The sequence below is a fragment of the Apteryx rowi genome, unplaced genomic scaffold (genome assembly GCF_003343035.1).
Source record: "Apteryx rowi isolate R43461 unplaced genomic scaffold, aptRow1 scaffold_76, whole genome shotgun sequence".
In the NCBI taxonomy this organism is placed as follows: Eukaryota; Metazoa; Chordata; class Aves; order Apterygiformes; family Apterygidae; genus Apteryx; species Apteryx rowi.
The window spans coordinates 136,564-156,993 of record NW_020451049.1 but is presented as its reverse complement, the minus strand read 5'-3'; the positions used below and the strand labels follow the sequence as shown (position 1 = coordinate 156,993).

The window sequence follows — 20,430 nt, the reverse complement described above, 5'->3', positions numbered from 1 at the left end:
ATCAGTGTATGTGCAGATGATGTGCTTTTTCTGAATTTAGCAGTAAATAAAACATGTAAAAAAACCATAATGTTTCTTGTTTCAACACGTCAATAAGATGAAAGGGAGAAGGGAATTACATTGATTTCCTGGCTGACCAGGTCCCAGTGGCGTGGATGGGCTGCAGTGGCCTTGCCAGGGGGAAGTGGGCTATGGAGGAGAGCTGCGAGATGCTGTGTTTACATCTTCTGGGACTCCTTTTCTTCCTTTTCACTGGCACATTCACACTAACGTTTTAGAAGTGGGAAGGTCTTGTCTGAGTACTGTTAGATCACGGCTTCGTAAATGGCTGGGAAACATTGATAACACGCAACAGATGGCAAGCAGATTTAAATAGGAAGTCCTGCCTGGTTTTCAGTGCTCACAGGTAAGGGGGTTACATGAGCAAATGATAAGGATGGAAAGAGCAAGTCTTTCTGTGTGTATTTGAACAACTGCTGTTGTAACTCTGATGCAAATTATTATATGCTGTTTCTAGCTAACAGGGGAGCAGGGTATGATGGAATAGAGAAGGCTGTAAGTCAGAAACGTAGCAAATTATGTATTGTGTGGCTGTAACAGCTCAATAGGAGCACCTGTGGACAGAAAGAGCATTAAATATTTCTTTGAGCGCTGTTGACGTACAATAATTTTTTTACCACTTCAATCAAAATGTAATCAAATGCAAACACGCAGGACTGGAGAGGAAAATATTTCTTCTATACATGAGTCAAACTTCAAACAAATGTGTGCTATTAAGAGAATAAATTTCAGTTCAAATGCAGAGCTATAAGGTTCAAAATACAGTCTGTGAATATGAAATGTCTTCTTATGAAGTCTCTTACTCTTCTGTATAGCCAAGTTTTTCATTAAACTGTTTACTGACACAGGAAAAATTAGCTTGCTTTGTAAAAGACACAGAGGGGATGAGAAGCAAAACTACCATGGTCAGTGGATATTATCTATAGCTGTAAGAACATCCTTCTAATTGCACAATGGATCTTTCTATTATAAATGATTAACCCCCCCCTCCAATTTTAGCATATATGTATTTCAGGAGCACACAAATCTCACTTACTTACTTCAGGTAGTTCAAAAGTCATATGGTAAGAGACATACTCGACCTTTTTATATTAACTGATAATATGTCAATTCTGATAACAACACTGGTTATTTTATAACGCTTGTATGATAAATTTTAACTCTTTTACTTGGGATAACTATTTTATACTTTTGAGTATCAGAACTTTCAAAAATCAAAAAAAAAGTTTACAAAATAAGTCTAGACCTGGCTTTAGGAACTGTTAAATTATGCAGTGGAAAGAAAGTTTACCTGAGCTTCTGTGATTGTATCTTGTAGATTTGGTTTGCTGGTCAGTCTCATTAGTGCAAATAAACTACTTGAAATACTCACTGAATAAACAAAACTCTTTCTGAAAACAGAAAAAGATTTAGTACCTAGAACACCCAGATGTCAAAGAGTTAATGATGGGACTGCACTGGGTTCAGTGTATTTGCAGATGTTGCTGCAACCAGCTGCTGATTTTTCTCCCATCCTGTCGGGGAACTCTGCCAGCCATGATTCATGGAATGATTTTTTTGCGCTGAGTAATCTGTGGTTTTTCTTTTTGCCTTTTCCCTCTCCTTTAGTTTTACTCTAAAGTCCTATTCATTTCAGCTAAAGGGAGGGGAAGCTTCCAACTATGTTTTCAGAAGAGGAATTTTAACAAATGTTAAACTTCCAGTAACTTTACTTTGCCTTGAACAGAGTAGTCCAGTGCAGAAAAGAGAGTTTTGCAACAGAATCAGCTTTTGCTTTTGCTAGTCATATGGTATGACAGTTCTTTACAGCTTCTATATTAGTATTGCTAAAGAACATCCAAGTTTTGTGCTGATTTTATGCCTCCTTTCTCACAGATCGCTCTGAAAGAAATAAACCAGACTGCCGCTCTTCGAGGTAAGACCTGTATTCCTGTATTTATTCTTCCCCTCCTTTCATTTTTTTCTTTATTTTTTCCTTTTATGGAATGAATTAGGAAATTAGCCAGAAAAAAATGCCATTCTACTACTTCTCTGTTTTGGTAACAGTATGAAAATACCCAATAGCTTTGTGTTAAAGGTAATTGTTATTTCAAGGAATTAACAGGTTTTACTACACTGTAATTGTGTGCACTTAAAAACCAAAAGGCTTGTTTGTGTATCACAGACAGAGTTATTTGATAAAACTCTGATTTAAGACAAGAAGCCCTCATGACTTTTGCTTCTGTATGCTTTGGAGCATTTGCTTCTGTAGCAGGGAAAATAATTTTGGTTCAGTCAAGATTAGCAACATTTGATTATTTATGCCATTGACTCTGATCTTATCATACCTAAAATCTCAAAATTGGGGCAAGCAAACAAAAGGAGAATAAACAAAACATAGACCCAGATATTTTATGTTGATTCAGAATTTCCACCAGCAATTGCTGTAAACCTCCAAAGCTATTGGTTTGCAAGGCCATGTGACCCCTTACACATCTGAATATTCTGTAGTCATCTTCCTTTTTATCTCTTTTTCTCATCTCTTTATCACTCTTTTTTTTAACCCTCTTCCTCTTTTGCCTTATTTCTAAACTCTTCCGCTCTATTTTCCAGCAAGGAATATCATTTCTTCCATATCCTGTGGCGAGTAATAGGATTTTAATGAGTTAAAGTGATAGAGCACACCAGCTACAGCTGGTTCCCCCCTCTTTTGTGAAAAGCCTTTCCAAAAGGCTCCTGTGGTGCCCAGCCTTCTGACATGACATGTGGCTGTTTAATTTTATTTTACAGTCTGAATTTTTTTTTGTTACAGTTTTATAGTACACTGGGATAGATTTCATAGCCAGAAGAGCAGAGGGAATTGTAGCCTTCTCTCCTTATAGCACAACTGATGAGCTCTTTCTTCCATGTGATGCGATGGGGAGAGAGGACACTTGTCTGTTCCCTCCCATCTCTCCAACAGCATTGTAGCTGTGTCCAGCTGTGTGTTCAAGCTGCAGTGGAATTTCGCCTTTGTCAATTACTTATATCCACTTAAAACACCAATCATTATATGTCCTTTTACAACTTAACCTTTTTCTTAAAATGGTGTGGTTATAGTCTACATGTTTGAACTTTTATTGGAACATGTTGTATTACAGTAAAGTCAAATAAATCTAAATCATTATCAAAAGGAAATCTTTTAATATTTTCAGAATGTGTAGTTTAATGTTGAAATAGTTTCATTCTGTCCCCACTTCTTCTGGCTGGTCGTTCCCACCAATATATTTTTGGCCTGCTGTGTATTTTTGAAGTTTTCACTTGGAACCAAAAGCAAAGTAAAATTTCAAAATTCTTCCATGGAATTGGCATTTCAACTGTGGACCAGTCCTTAAAATAAAATACTACTTTGTCTGGATTACAGATTCCAAATTCTCACATGGAAAGTACAGAGAAATTAACAGTATAGTATAAGTTGCTTACAGTGTTGAGTAAAATGGTCTTTCATTCAACAGTCTTTCATTCCTGTCAGTAGTGTATGTGTCTTCTAACCATATCTATGCATCTTCTGTCCCCTTCTCAATCTCACTAGCAATTGTGCCATGTTATTTCTGCTTTCCAGGATGAACTATGAGGAAGAAAAGCCATTGTTAAAAGGATAATGTGGCTTTGTACATGCCTTGCTACTCCTTCTAGGCCAGAGCTATTTGCCTTCAACTATGACATACTCTGCTAATTGATATTGCCACCCTCTGAGGTTCATCTCTCATTCTAGATGGAAGCATAATCCTGAGGAAACAAATTGCTGGGTGAGATTCTTATCCCCTCTCTGGCCCCAGACATGAGTCTAGGAAAAGAGTTGTAGCTGCATGAAGACCAGAGTCTCTTGCTGTAGGAGAGAAAACTAAGCAGTGAAGTATGCAAGGCTTCATTAAAGTGCAGTGCAACACTGCTCACATAACATGGGCAGCAATTCAGAGTTTGAGTTACATTGGGGACTGTTTTGTGGCTTATGCCATTTTATGATGAGCTAATACTCCCCCAGCCTTCTACTCTCTGGGAGCAGCTCGTGACAACAGAAAGGCAAAAAAAACCCCAAAACATCAAAGGCATCTCCTCTTTTCTATTTTTAACTTAGTCTGCATGTTCTGGGATGCATCTCTTAAAGATGCAACATAAAGTTCCTCTCATGATCTAAAGTGAAACAAAATGACACTGCAGGTCATCATCCTTGAACTCAAGGATTAATAACAAGAATTTCTGCATTAGAATTAGTATGAAATAGTTAAGGAGAACGTGGGGATACTAGCTCACCACATGAAGACATAATGCAATGAGCCTTAAGAAAGGCAGATATCCTAAGATGAAGTAATGGGTGTAGATCTTTCCAAGTGAGAGCCAGAGTAGTAGCAATTTGTTTGGTACAAAGCCCTGGTGAGATCTTGTCCAGAAGTCTGTGCGGTTCTAATTGTGAATGTGGAATGGTGGAGTAGGAAGAGCCAAAAGAAGCCCAGCGGTCTCCCCCAGAGCTCCCAAGGCTAAGGATTTTTGTTCAGAACATGATCAGCTTAATAAAAAGAAAAAAAAAAAATGACAATATTTCTTGTGATTGCAGAGGGCTACAGTTTATGTCCTTTCCATCACTGCACTCTTACATTGCTGTGTCTGTGTTTTTCTGTTTCAGCTTGTGCGTGAGTGTTTACAGTATGAGGGATGAAAAGCTCATACACACAATGAAGCATGAACAATTTGAAAACTTAGCTTGAACATAATGCATTTGCAATGACTAGCATATAAGAAACTTTTAGATAGAGATGTGTATAAACTGTCTTTTATCATAGGATGATGCCATTTATATTATGCAGGGTGAAATTTATTAAGGTAATATCAAGGACTCTGACAAATATTCTGGTTTTATTACTAGCCTATCAAATGTTTAGTATGGGAGCAGTACTGAAGGAAGGCAGAGTATTCTGGGGGTGATACTGGGATCTAGCATGCTATTGGAAAGAAATTTGCGTCATGAATGAACCGAAGACCACAGGTAATGGTTTTCAAAGAGGGAAATAGATACCAGATATTGCTTACAAAATGTGCRTTCAATACGCTGCCTTTTGCCTCTCTAACGCAATTAGCAGCTATCTGCTGTGAAGAAGAGTTTAGATACAGTGAGAAGTAGCAGAACAGGGCCTATAAGTGTCTTTTTTTCATGCACCACTCTTCACTGATTTTTATTAAATATTAGCACTAATATTATTAGTTAATTAGCACTAATAATACTAATTAGCATTAATATTATTAGTAAGATCAAATCAGACATTCCCTGAATCCAAATAATACCTATTGCTATGTTAAATTGTTATCTAGGGATATTTGATTTCATGACCTGATGTTAATGGTACTTCAATTGTTAAATTTCAGGGCGTGTTAAAGAGGTCTCTGTACTGGCAACAGTGATCTATAATTATCACATTGTTTCTTGATGATTTTACTGTCAGGGTTTTCACTGATAGGTTCAAGTCATGCACTGTTATAACCCAGGTCAGAGTTAGGTCGAAAGAAGTATACTGTTTAGTCTGAGGCCTCTAAACCTTTTCAAACTGAAAATTATATGATAGTAATAGAGCAGAAGGTTTCAGGCATCCGCATATTTGCAATTAATTCCTGAACATGAGGAAAACTGTTAAAAGGAATGGGATTAATTTCACTGTTTTTTTTGATGGATTACAAAATCTTGAAACACAGTTTTGTAATGTGATATAACTGATTTTAGGTATGTTGTTTTCAGTTTTATTGGATTTGGTGAGTCAAAGAAAGACATTTGAATAAGTTGTCCCAAGAAGGATCTGTTTGGCCGAGTTCTGTAAATTGTTAAAAAGGCTTTGGCCTTGGAGGCAAGAGGATGAGGGTAGAAAAACATTGTAACAATTTACTGGGACACGAAGTCAAGTAAGAGATCTTGATTTTGAAATCTGGTAATCTACTGTGAAAATTTGACCTTAAGAATGGGAGAGGGAGGAAAATAATAGGTTCATTCCCAGAATAGATTTTAGACATTATTGGCACATAGCCTACTTGCTGTTTTCTTGTAATGTACTGAAGTTCTTCTTATGGCTGGTTCTCTGCATTTGATTGGTACAAAATTTGGCCTTGTTTTTTTAATTTAAAATTAATCAAGATGACAATACAAACAGACACAACCTTTCTCCTGTTCCTTTATAAAGAAGCACTTAAAGCTGATCAAAGGGGCTACGAGTTCTTTTAGTGAGTAGCATATTAGAGCTTCTGATAAATCAAGCTGTGCTTTCTAAGAATGGTATTTTGTATGTTAGTTTTTAGTGTTTTGTGTAACAGGGTCCCGGTAGTGAAAGCTTCTCTACATTTCTGTTTCCTCTGTTATATGATGCTGGTCTTGTAAAATTGTGTTTAGTAAGTATTACAGTAATGCTCTGGCAGTATCTTAAGAGTGTGTTTTCCTAGAGCATCTCTGAAGCCTCACCTATTAATTAAGATCTTACTCCTTTAGCAGAGCACGAAGGCAGTCTTAAGGCACAAGCCTGACAATGCAGTAGAACTCTACTTACTTTCCAGTTAAATTGATATGCTCTTGAGATCTGAAGAAAACACACGGTATGAGAATTTTCTGTATGGTAGCCAGTATGATCAGTCTGCAGTCAGTCAGTTKTTAATTCCAGCTTTGCCTATCCGAAGGTGGAACACAAGAGTCCTTTCTTCTCCCCACAGATTTGTGCTAGCTCCTAAGCCTGGAAGCTAGGGGTTCTTGTTTGAAACCTTCCACAAATTGCTGTTAACATTTTTGTGTTTAACAACTTGAGTTGTTTTCTCATCAGGAATAACTTCACAGCTAATTTTCTCCACCACATAACAGATTGTGTTTATTCTAGGTAAATTAAAACCCAGGTTATTGTGTTGGAATTGGGCACTGGAAAGGGCGAGAGGGTACTCTTGTAACCCGAAGACATCTGATTCTTTGTTGTGCATTAGGCAGATGGACAATGTAGAGAGACTTCTGGTGCTACTGCATCTTCTATACTAAGAAATCACAGAATCATAGAAATATTAGTCAGAAGGGACCACTGGAKGTCATCTAGTTCAACTTCTTGCTCGTAGTGGGAAGACTGCTAACACTAGATCAAGCCAGTGTTGTCTTTGTCTAGCCAAGTCTTGGAAACCTCCCAGAGAGAGAGATCCCACAGCATCTCTGGGTGACCTGTGCCCATGCTGCACTATACTCTTAGTGAAGAAATTTTTCCTCATGTCCAAGCTGAACCTCCCCAGCTGCAGTTTGTGGCCATTGCTGCTTGTTTTGCCATATGCCCCTGTGGAGAAGAGTTTGCCTCTGTCTTCTCTGTCTCCTGGCAATTAGATTGCCCTTTGCCACCCAAAGAAGCCCAGCCTGTGCAACCTCTCCTTACAGATCATGTGCTCTGACCACCTTGATAACCGTCTGGTGGACATCCATGTCTTCTCAACATCCATCTCAAACTGGGGGATCCAGATGTAGCCTCACCAGGGCAAAGTAAAGGGGAATAATAAACTCCCCTGATGAGTTGGCTGTGCTGCTTCTGGTGTTGCCCAGTCTGCAGTCTGCCTTAGTCATGTGTGCAGTTGATTCATGTGTGCAGTTGATTCAAATTCAAAATGATGTCTGCTTGTTACTGGCTGCCAGATATCTGTTGATAGCTAGTCCTACCCTTTGGGCCCAGTGATCTAGTTAATTTTCAGCCCACATATTGGCTGCTTGTCTATCCCATACTAACTCAATTTCCAAATGTAAGAGTCCGTGACAAAAGAACCAGTCAAAATCGAGTTTTTTGGTTCAAACACTAGGCTACTTACATCCTGAGAGACCATTTGCATTCTCTCAAGCATCCTGATACTTAGTTTTTCATTCCTGTCACTAAAAAGCCCTGTATTATCCACTGACAATGTCTGCATTACCTTGTCAATGCAGCTGTTCCATCTAAAGGAATATTTCAGACTTTTCCCCTTCCATCCCATGTTACAGGCTGTTTACGCATCTGAAGTTTGAGGAAGAGGAAGGAGAAGCAATGCATGTGTGACAAAAAGCGAGCATAAAAGCCTTGAATATGAGGCAGTGTTGTGTTTAGAAGAAAGAACGAATGTTGGGGGATGACCTTTGTTTTACTTTTGCATTCTTATATTTAGCCCTTAGGATTTTTAAGACTAGAGTGTAGCAGGTTAGTCCTAGTCTAAGTGTACGTTTAGGGTGTGGAAAGAGAAAGATCCTGCTTTTGTACGCTCCAAGTAGGTCATCAGAAATTGATGTAATTAAAAAATATCTTTCCAGAAATCTAGTTTCCTTCCCAAACCCTCAGGGTGCAATTTCACAATTGCGTTGAGCTGAGCTAAGCCTGTGCTCCTTCAGAAAGTGCAATCTCATTCCCTCCTTTGGACTCATATCAGTGCTCATGTGCTTGCTTAGATCAGAAGGCTGATCTCCAAGGGAAGAAAATAGCTGTTTTCATTTTACAGATGAAGCAGATTCAGCAGAGGGAGGCAGAGTGGTTTCCTCCAAGTCACACAGTAGATCAATGGCGGAGTTGGAAGTAGAAGCTTGGTACCGTGACCTTGTTGTTAGTATCTAAAAAGTAGGATCACAGTGGCTCAAATTTAAATGTTTGTGTTTTCAGAGCTGAATTTTGGGTTCAGTCACTCAGAATACAGTGTAATCCTACTGCTTAAATGTGGATGTAAACTCGTGTAATTGAGACTAGGATCTGCTCATATGTTGTTCTTTTGTTTATCTTGGGCTTCTGGTAAACAGTACATGCCGCAAATGTCACAGCTATGCCTCCTTAGAGCAGAATAAGCTGGAGCAATTTTGTGCAGTGTGTTTCTTTGGCAGCTTCCTTGCCACAATAAATCACTCTGTTTAATATATTCTTTGCAACATTAATTTTCTGTGTTCAGTTTATACTCATTTCTAAAGGAGGAAAAGAAAAAAAAAAACAAACCCGCAGAGCAGAGGGATTAATGGCAGATCAGTTCAACTTAAGTGTTGGCAATTAGGGAGCTTGTGCGCGTCTGGAGCCTGTTGCTGTGTGTGTTTGTTTTTAATACCACCAATTCTTCACTGCCATGTTGGGGATTTTTGTCTATTCACCTTGCAGATAGTGGTAAAGAGTTATTGCAAAGGGAGCATCCTAGCCAGTGTTCCGGATTCCTTATTCCTAAACACAGAAGAGGATGTGTTTTAATGAAAACACTGTGTTCCTGGTTTCTGGGAAGGGAATTTTGAAGGACTGGCTGCTTTGGTGCCCTGTGCAGCTACTTCCATTGTCTGGGCTGCTCACCAGTGCCTTTTTGTATGTTCAGGCATCATCTGATGCAGGGAATAGTCTGGGAAGAGAGGGCACATGGGAGCATGCAGCCAGGCAGCAGTAGGAGTCACGAGAGATGTACTTCTCCGTGAGGTGCTGGTGGAGCTGGGTGCTTGAAAGAGATGGGGACCTAGTCAGAAGGATGCAAGGCATAACAAAGACAAATAAGTGAATGAGGTCGAAATYGAAAATGCTGATTTATAATGGAAAATAATGCTGATAATGAGATGGTTGTTGAAGGAATAAGGAAGAAAGGGTTCACCCTCCTCTTCATTGAAAGAACTTCAGTGTTCCTTTKGGGGTCCTGTGTACATGAGCAAGTTTTCACTGTCTCACCACTCTTCTGAGGAGAATACAACAGAAGGCACTGAGGACCATCCAAACACAAGGCTGCCATGCTTGTCAATTAGGAGAATTGTCTGGGGCATAAACGACTGTGAGAGACCTTAGTTCTAGAAAGGGTAGTTTCAAGAAGCAGGCAGTTACACGTTGCAGATATTCTGATGGCTGGACATTCCTTTCAAAGGTCATTTTGGGAAGATTTCACTTTTGCCCTGTAAAACGGCAATAATTATTTTAAAAACAACCAAATGGCTTTGTTTTTCAACCCTGCAAAAAACAAACAAGATCTGAGGTTGCTGGAGGCTGTGAGGAGGCCTGGAGTTTTCTAAGTAGTGTGATGGGCCAAATTAATCAGGCATGGGTATAATTCAGCTTCTTTATTATTATTCTTTCTTTCCAAAGACACTTCTGTGATAAATAGCACATGAAGTTCATCCAGTGGATGGAAAAGAGAGCTGGAAGAGAATTCTTTCCAAAGGTGTTTGTAACGCTCTCAAAGAAAACAGATAATGCTAGTGGCTGGAGGAGGAGCTGGCAAGTGAAGTCCATGGGATAGTTTCAGGACCGGCGAGGCAGACTGGGGGAGTTGTGAACTGCCAGCTTGGAAGAGGACATAGCTCGGGGTCTTTCTGAAAGAATCTCATGCTGCTATTTTAAAAGTGCTAAAGCTGATACTTGAGCTTTGGTTTATTTCCCTAAGGATTTGTGTAGGTTTTTATATAAACTCAGGTTAGTATCTGTGTTTTCCTTCATCTCTGGAATTTGAGTGGGAGAGTGCAGTTTGCAGTTAAATTGTGTTGGTTTCCACGGCCTCTTACTCCCGTGTGCACAAGAGGGAAGAGATTGTTACTTTTTCCATTTTAGCCTCTCTTTGTGTACTGCTCAGTTACTTTGTCATTTTATGGTAGGTTATTCTTTGTCCTCTGCAGAGCATTCTAGTATTGATAAACGGTTAGCTTAAGTAGGATCTGATTTTTGGTAGGTTGAATGTTTAAGTGATTGATCAAGTACTCTTTCAAAGCATGGTACAGTCGCATTCTGACTATGTCACGGGGGAGAAGTATTCCTAGCAAGGCCTGTCACCTGGGTAGTTTTTTCCTTGTTATTGTATTTCTATCTGTTGCTTGCTGTATTGATTGTACAGCTGTCTATTAGGCTCTGATCCTGTCATTTGTGAGACAGGCTGCATTTCTGATTTTGCTATCAGATTTCTCTTTTCAGAGGTATTATGCTCAGTGTAAGTATTGCTGCTGTTTGAATTTAGGCCACATTTACACAAGGACTTTATCCTAGTTTAGGCCATCTGTGGCACCACAGGCTTTGCTAAGCTAGGGCAAGTCCTTTGTGTAGACAGGGATGAACTGCTTTTGTGTCTGATTCCAACTGCTTCAGTTTATGTGGTTTCAGGAAGGGAACTAGGAATCATTGGTGCAAAAAGTAATGTTGCCTCTTCCCTTAGAGGCTATGTGGTCACAGACAGATCCCTTGATACAGAGGACTGCAATTAGAGCGCAGGACCCTAAATGTAAAAAGTATCTGTATAAGTAAGGTCTTACACAGAGTTGCGTCTTGGTCTTGCCAGCCTTGTTGCAAGAGATTTGTCATCTGATCTGGGTATAGTGGGCACTCCCCATCTTCTGAGGCTTGAGAGAATTTAGGTTAGACTGCCTTGAAAGTACTTGGCTTGCTACAGTTGACTTCTGTAACATGAAGTTGTGTCAGTATGGATGGACAGAAGTTTGAATGGCTGTAGAGTAACTGCGGAAGTCCAGGAAAGAGTCAGAATCCCAGAAGATAAAAATATAGTTAGACAACTGACTATTTGAAGACTGGTACTTCTTCAAATCACAAGAAGTATGAGAATTCTCATCATTTTTTAAGATAAGTTATAATTCTAATGTATTTCATGATTTCATAACTTTTTAAACAAAAACATAAGTACTTTGCCAAATAAATACATTTCTTTTTCTTTTAATGTTCTTTTACCTAGATACTAAAAAATTTGAGAGAGCATAACTGTTACATATGTGACTTCTGATATTCAGTGATGCACAGGACTTTTTATAAAAATAAGATTTAATGTTTGCAGATTTAATTATGAATGGTGAATTCCAAACATTAAACTTTTCCCAAAAATCATTTTTTGGGGAAAATGCTGTCTTGTCTCTAAGCAGATACTACAGTAACTTTGACAGAATTATTTTCCTAAAATATACAGTACAATAATTGAACAAAACTGTTTTTTTTTCAGATGACAGTGGTGGTGCTTCTGCATTGTATTTTTAGCTCTTAATGGAGAGAGAAAACAAACTGCAGAGTTTGTACTGTACCTGTTATTAGCATATACAGAGGCAGGAGCATGAAGCTCTAACTAGTGTGTTGGGTTTTTTTAACAAGTTATTTTAAGTTATGTCTATTTTCTACTTTAACAATAGTTTCCCTTTACTTTGTAAAATTAACAGCCTGGAAATGAGATCTGTTCTGACTGTTTGCCTTGCTCCATTACTGTTATTTTTAGTTGTTGTTTTAATTTGTTTCTTAGGGTTGTTTAGAAGAGCTTTACTATTTTTTTGTCTTTTGAAACCTGGGGAAGATCACAAAGTACTATATAAACTCTGAAATGAACAAAAGAAAACAAAGCTAAAGCTAAAAATCTATTAACCATGCTGAGAGCAGAAATTTTCTGAATTGCCCAGCGTTGGAGAGAATGACAATGCTTAAAGACATTTCATTTTTTTTTAGCTAATGAAATGTAGTATAAATAAAAGATGGGGACAGGCTAAGCTGTAGGCTATTAAGTTCCTTTTTATTCCTGCTGCTGTTGGTTTACACGGGTTATGCAGTACTATTTGGTGGAGTTTCACAGAGTAAAGACTAATTCGCTGCCTAGAGGACTGCAGAATCCCCCGACCAGCTGGCAATGGGTCATTACTAAGCACAGCAAAACAGATTGGGTCGGGAGGCGATGACAAGAGGGAAGATACAGGGTAGGTGTATTATCTGATACAGTATCTCATCGGTCACTGAATGCTTTTCTGGCAACCATGTCCTTTTCACAGTTGTTTATTCTGTGCTGGAGCGTTGTATGCCATTAATCAGAGAAGGTAACTTTCAGATTCTCCAGTTATTTCTGGAAAACAGCCACCGAGATATTGCATGTTTTGGATATAACCAGCCCATATTTTTTCTCCTTCCCATAGACAGAACGGAAGTAACTTTGAAACTACATTGTTCAATGATGCTAGTGATATAGCTACTGTCATCTTCATAAGCAACCAAGAATTTGCTAAGCTTACTAAGTATGGGTTTTTCACCTAGGAACCCTGAGAACAGATCTCACTCTTTATTTTTTTTTAATTTTTGTGAGAAAACTTTAGTTAAAGAGAAGATCATGATCCTTAAAAATCCAAATCTAATTAAAATGTTCCAACCACAAATACTTTTTTGTTGTTGTTGTTGAATCTCTTTTTTGATACACAACATAACTTCTAGTTCCAGCAAAAGAAGTGCATGAGTGATCTTATGTCACATTAAGTAATGTTTTTGCTTGGAATAAATGCTTGGTGGAAGGAAATAGCTTTGATTTTACTATTACAATTCTTTTATTCTGTATGGTGTGGAGTCCTACTTCCCCATCCCCTAACACATCAACATTTAGTCTTAATCCAATCCTAATACAGACAATTCCGACAATATTTGATGACTGGACCAGTTCAGGGAGCTTCCCTCCTCTCCCCAGAACAGAGTTTCTTTTGGAGAACTGCTTTTGAGAACATTGTATCATTTTATTACCCTGTTTCCTTTGGGTCTTCTAAAATAGTAAGTCCATGAATAGCTAAATGAATGCAGTGCTTCTGGCAGGTGCAGGTTTGCCAGCTAGGAAGGAAGAGTATGGTCTTGTGGGACAAGTACAGTAATGACAGCTACARTAGTACAGGTTTTCCCACCACACCCTACCCTGCTGTAGGGGAYAGAAGATTATTTGCATTACTGCTCAATCCATCGTCTTTCTTCTCAGACTGTTAGCAAGGAAATGGGCTCCGTTAAGTGAGCGTTGCCCAGTGTGAACAAACTTCCAATGCTTTCTGTTAGTGACAGCATTTAATTTTTAATTTATGTAGGACAGATCTGAATTRATGACAAAGTTCTCTGTATTTCCCTTAATTACTGTTCCTGTGCTGTCTTTTGTGAGCTTTTAAAATGATGTCTGTTACAGTGTTTGAACTGAGAAAATGTGCTCCCTAGTGACATAACTGCTTTGCTGCAGGTGTTAAAAAGTGGTATTTTGCTTAGTGTAATATAGATCTACCTATACAGTGGTGTGGAAAAAAAAAAAATCATTAACATTTGTGGAGGGGGCTGAATATAAATTGACAAGACTATATCTGCATTTAAAAAAAACGGTGATTTTTCAAATGTCTTTAAAGAGAAAACAAGTCAAATTTGGTCTTTTTATTAAAACAGCTGAAGTAACTGGAAAAAATGGACAAAATTACAGACAGGCAACCTTCTTCCAGCCTGAGAGATAACTAAGGGTGCCCATTTTGGAGCAGAAAAAAGTCCATCTAATCCAGTATTCTTTTTCTGTCTTTGTTTATGTGGAAAGTAGAGGCTTAAGGAATAAAATAAGAACAGAACATGTATATTGGGAAGTATCCGTGCATTCTCTCAACATCCAGACTTCTGTGGCTCAGGGGCCTCCTAAGAGAGGTGATGCTTTGTATTTAATAGCCCTCTGTGGGTTCACTTTACTTTTGAACCCATGTAAGCTTTTGGCGTCCACAATATTCTGCAGCAAGGAGTGCCACAGCTTAACCATGTGTTGCATGCAGAAGAATCTCTTTGGACTTGGCATCTCCTAGTTTTATACAATGCTTTCTACGTTCCTGTACCGTAGGATTCATTCCCTGTAGCTTTGCTGCTTCTCGAGAAAGTTAAAATGCAGTTGTTCTGGGTTTAACTAGACTGTGTTGATCAATTGGGCAGTTGTAAAGAAAAGGTCACTATTACTATTGGAGACCCAGAGGGATGTTACCAAGGGGAGAGGGAGGTAAGGTTGGCTGGCATGAGAAAAAGGACAGGAACAATTTACTGCCTATGGAGTTAAGGGCATTGCTGAGAGTAGAGGTTAGAGAAATTACCATGTTTATTGGACGAGTGTCTCATTTGAATCCAGAGTCTTTAAGCTCCACTGGAGATAATTTTATTTTCTAGGCCTTTGTAAAGATTTGGGATCAAGGATCGTTACTCAAATGTCAGAGATGAAGTGGCTGTTACAGGAGGAGGGTTACCCCACTGGTAACTGGTRTTTCTGTCCGTTCAGTTGCCTGGGTAAGTTGATTCTCAGACCTGGGGGCTTTTAATTTCCACTGCCTAGTTTACGTGCTGGCATTTGGTGCACTGAATGAAGTGCACAGATGAGCCCATGAAAGAGCTGTGTATTTTGGTAATTCTTATAGGCTAGGGAGGGGCATTGATTTCTGTGGCTGTGAGTTGTTTTGGCAAGGTGTTTCTTACAGTTGCTGCCCTGGAAAGGTCTGGTTCAATCTGTTCTACAAGGTGTTTGCTTCAGAAGCAAAATTTAGTTGAGGGGGGAAACATGATGATAGTGATTATTTCTTCCAAGGTGTAATCATCCAATAGAGGCTGCAACATTTACTCATTTGCCATGTAATTTGAGGTCCCTGATGTTATAAGATAGCCAGGGTATATGACTGAGAGTGGAGGAGGTTCTTTTTCTTCTTGTAGTGTGTTTGTATGGTGACTTACTTGAATATGAAATCTGTTTCACTGCAGAAGTGTCCTCGCTTGGTTAAGATCTTCTTTTGGTTGTTGAGGTAGGTATTTTGAGTGCTCTTACAGCAAATTTAGTGGTGTTGCTCGCCCATTGTGGTCCTGCAGTGTTTTTAGGATAGATGTGGGTTTTGTAGATTTAGATGTGTTTTTAAAAGTCTGTTTGGATTTGATGGTTGATACTTCCATTTCATACTTGGAGGAGAATTTGAATATCTAAAAACTTGGCTGTTTTTTCCCAGCTTGGGCTAATAAAGATGCTACTATTATCTCTATCTATAAAACATAACTTGCCTGTATCTTTATACAATCCTGATTGCAAGAACATTATTACTTTGAAAAATAATTTTTAATGCATATCTTTTTGGTAATGGTTGACCATGGTCTCAGAGTTGCTGAATCTCTGTGAATGAACAATAAACACTGCAGTTTTCAAGGGTGTATTTAAACTTGGATATAAGCATTGTAGACCTACAGCTGTATGAATGTGTCTTTGGTTACACAGTGTAAATTTCTGAGGAATCATTTTCTGCATTTTGTAACCGAAAGCTCTGTCAGTATCTGTGGTGTAGGAGAAAAGGAAGTGTTTGAGTTTTTTTGGAAAAAAGGACAGGGAAGAGTGTATGGGCAAACATGTTTCTCTGACAGAGCTGCAGAGAGGGCACCTTCTGGAAACAGAGGTCTGGTGGAGGGTGTTATGAGACTTCGACGTACCACTTCTGTGCAGTGTGTGTTCTGGAAGGGCTGCTGTTAAAAGTTCATGTTCCTGATGTATCGTAGGGTGTAACTGAATGAGTCAGCAGTACATTGGAACAAGATGTGATCATCCGTAAAGATAATTTTACTTTTGTGAGGCTTTAACATGGGAGGCTTGAAAATGAGCATTTCTGCTGCTTGTTAATTGATATTATTATTTGCTTTAGGGATATAAGTGGCCAGTTTGAAGTCAGTATGTCTCTCTATATGGATGTGCTTGTAATATTCTTGTGCGAAGTTTTTAGCTTTTGGTTCACATTTACAGTGTAGTAGTTTTTATTTTATTTAAGTGGTGAGTTAATAAAAGTGGTGAGTTAGAGTTCACTGTATTTGATGCATATGTATTAACATATTTATTTACCAGAACACCTGCCCCTTCACAACAAATGTCTTTACTGTCAGCATATGCCTACAATTAAAGCAATGAACAAATTCCTTTTGTTTTGTCAATCAGTTAAAGCTTAAACTCCAGCAAATTTCACACTGCTTATATGACTCAGATGGTCTATAAAGAAGTTGAATTAGGTTAAAGGAGCCTTAAAATCCAAGGGGATGGAATTTGTAAAAGTGCTCAGCATTTGCGGATGTACTATAAAATTCTCAGAAGTGCTCAGCTGATTTTTTGGCAACTGAAATTATGCCAGCATGGGACGCTTCTTCATAATCCCACTTCTGTAGCTGCGGTTGAACTTTACATTTTGGATGCTCCTTAAACTGCTGTTTTTTATATTCAGAACTGGAATTGTGTGCTGTTAATCTCTGTTTGACTAGGCAGGATCCAGATATCATCTTAAATGCTGAGTGTAGAAGCTGTTTGGTACTCTCCCATGGAAGTGACACTCAGTTATCGATCTGCTGAAGGCCTTAAGAGTCGCCAAGACTCCCCTGGAACTGCTTCCTCATATGTTCCACTTGTTTCCTCCTTGAAGAACACATGATAGTTTAGGCAAACTGACCCATACGTCACAGAGGTATTTTTGCACAGAAAATGCACAGATCTTGGTAAAACAAGAAACACCTATAATTTGCTACCTCAGTTTCAGTACTGCTCTGAAGTCAGTATCCTTTGAAGCATCCAAGCATTCTCCTTGGGGTTTCACCCCTCCAGCCCAGGCATCCTCTGCCTTCTGCAGTTCTGACTCTTGCGGTCAGCGTCCTTTAGTCCCTGCTCATTCTCCTTTGAAAGCAACCTCCGTGTTTTTATTCCTAAATTTCTCAGCCTCTGTGTTTTCAAAAGCTAGCAGGAATACACCATCCTTTGACTACCTTTGAATGATTTCCCCCCTTCAGTCTTCTCTCTTTTATATTCTGGTAGTAACTGGTTTTAACAGGGGCTGATGAAGATATCCAGTGTTGTAAGGCAAAGTGTTATCTGCTTTTTCAGTAATCATTATTAATGCTTCCAGTCAGATGAGGGCATTCGCATGCTGGTTTTTCTCTTCACAAAACTTTAGGTGTAAAGATAGCCATAAGACTATAATTTATAGTTATATGTTCTATAAAGTACACAGACCATTTGAAGAAAACCTAATATCCACACTTAATAATAGTTAAGGGCCTGCTAAGATATCTTGAGTCCTGTGGATCCAGATCTACAGGTTTTCTTTATGCCTTTGTCCTGTTCATCCTTTATGATTCAGAAAAGTTTTTATTAATCTGTGATGTTAATTATAAAGACTCCGGATCTCATTCAGCCACCAGATAGTATTTTGGTGTGCGGAGATGTATGTGGCAAGCAGAATGCCCTGTCAGTGGCTATAGAGGGCTTTGGTTTACTGACTAAAAAGCTACTGCAAATAATTGAACCAAAGACCCATTCTTCAGAAGCAAACTTCATTTCATATTGTTTAACTGTAGAAGTAGTGCACCATCATCCTACTCCATTTGCAAATACCACAACTATGTAGACTTTAATGGTAAAGGATTTCCATGTAAAAAAAAGCTGCACAGTTTATAGCTAAGTTCTCTAATCCTAAAGAGTTGGTTCTTCCCTTTGAATATGGTGCTGGGCCCAAATATCCTGTCACTATCACCAAAGCAATTCAATGATATTTGTATTTATATTTACTGTACTGCATTACTGTTATGTTGTAGTGATTTTATACCTAAAATTATAGGTGCTTTCTACTGTTAGAAATATTTACTATTAAAGTTAAATTGTCTCTAAAGCATTGCAATAATATTTCCTAAATTTCTTCTACAAGACATGTTCTCAGGAGTATCACAACATCGCGTATAAATATGTTGATAGATAGCATAGAGGAGCATCTTCTTGGCTGTTACAAGASGGCCAAACTCTTCAGTAAGCAGAGACCTCCATGCTTCTAGTGCACGTTTTACTGGGAGCTGAAATCAATAGATGCCCAATGAAGACCAAGAATAACTCGAGCCATGTTCTAAGGAGTTGCCTTTCTGGGATGGGCAAGTTTATATAGTCATCTTTGAGTGCAAGATGTAGTTCAGCTCAGATTGTTCGCTGAAAGAAAATGCTAAGTGAAAAGAGGAATTGTTTTCTAGCGTGTCCATAGTTCTGGATCAGGAAAGAGTTAATTCAGGATACACATGAACTAAGTGACTTGTAGCTTCACAAGAAATTTTGGCTGTTTCAGCTTGGAGTTTTAAGCTTGACAGCATTAAGTGTGCAAGCTATTACAACTTGATGACTTCTAGTTTGCTGCAGGAGTTGCTGTGTGAAATGTTATCATCTGTTACCCTGATCTACTTGGACTTCTGGCGTATGATCTACCTTAAAATCAAAGGTTCACTTACTGAAATATGATCCCCAAGTATGACAGTGAAAAGCACATTGGTATGTAATAAGTGACTGAAGAAGTAGCTGGCGAGTCATTCCTGAAAGAATTTCCCTGTGCTGATCATCATGAGCTGTTTTAATTAGCTGAACAGCTGGATTTTAGCTGCTTCTTAACTACATCCCTGCTTGTTCAGACAGTGGGAAGTCACTGCTGTGGCATTTAATAAGTGATGTGGAAGTAGACAGCTTCAGCATAGTGATGAGGCTAGAATTGTCACTGGACTTAATTAGTGGTTCAGGATTACTTGCTTTTGGGGCTGGACCTAAGAGAGGCAAAATTATACCAGGGTGAATCTGATTTCCTAGATAACCAGATCTGTACTACTGCGATTTCCGAGGTGACTGGATCTATTAGCCTTTTGCACAGGCAAGGCTATGACAGTACCCCACTGTTTAGTGGGGAATGTGAGGGTATGTCATAGTGTTGCAGAGAGGCCACTGTGGTGCCAGGCTGCTGCCAGCTGCTTTTTTTCTGGTCCTTGTCTGATCTCGCAGTGAGCCAATCTGGACAACCAACATCAGCAGAAAAAAATAAAACAGTGAATCAGCTCATGCTGAAGGGTGAGAAGAACAGCCAACCTGAGGCATAGCCAAGATTTGGTGATTTGCAGTCGGATTAACTTCATATTAGAAGTGAGCCRCAGACTTGAGGTTTGTTTTTGTGAGTGGAGACTGTGCTGCTGACTGCAAGGACAGTCACTGGCATCCCTGGCTGCCTGTTCCTGCTGCTTCTCTCATGTCACCCTAGTGCTTGTGTGGCTCTGCAGCTGCCTAGACCAGCCAGCATGTCTGGCTAAAAATTAGGGCATTTGGAGACAAGGTTGTTTGTTATTATCAAAATTATGTGGCTGATCCAGGTGACCTGTGACCATGTCAGCACCAGCACAAGGAAGCTGCTGGAAATGGTGAGTGTGGGAAGGTGGGCCTACCAGCTGCGTAGTGTCACTTTGTCTTGCACTGATAGGGAAACTGCATCTTGAGTTGATGCATCACTTAATCTAATTTGTGCATAATATTTGTGCATTAGAGCACTGACAGGCCTGAAAGATCTCTGCAGCTGAGCCATTGGAGAGACTGATCATTGTGCATTAATGTATTTTTTCAGTGTAGCTTCAGTTAATCCACAGGATTAATACAATTCTGTCTACTACATCCACACCATGAAGATGGGATAGCTGCCTCATCTGTCCTTAAGTTTGAAGGCTTTTTGGTAGAACTAATAGGTCTGTTATCTGAATGATAGTAAATCTGATCTTTTGCACCACCCTTAAATTAACTTTAAATTTGCTAATGTTCTTTGCGATTCAGTCTGCAATGAAATCATTTAGATGACATTTTAAAGGT

The 20,430-nt window shown here is 39.0% G+C and overlaps 1 protein-coding gene across 3 annotated transcripts in view; it reads left to right on the top strand.

Moving 5' to 3' along the window:
- Positions 1 to 1,932: 1,932 nt before the first annotated feature.
- Positions 1,933 to 20,430, top strand: part of SH3D19 (SH3 domain containing 19) — a 71,205-nt gene continuing 52,707 nt past the window's right edge. For all 3 annotated transcript variants that reach the window (XM_026088207.1, XM_026088209.1, XM_026088204.1), the window contains exon 1: positions 1,933 to 1,975. The gene's annotated coding sequence lies outside the window, so the exon portion shown is untranslated. The remainder of the gene's footprint in view (positions 1,976 to 20,430) is intronic.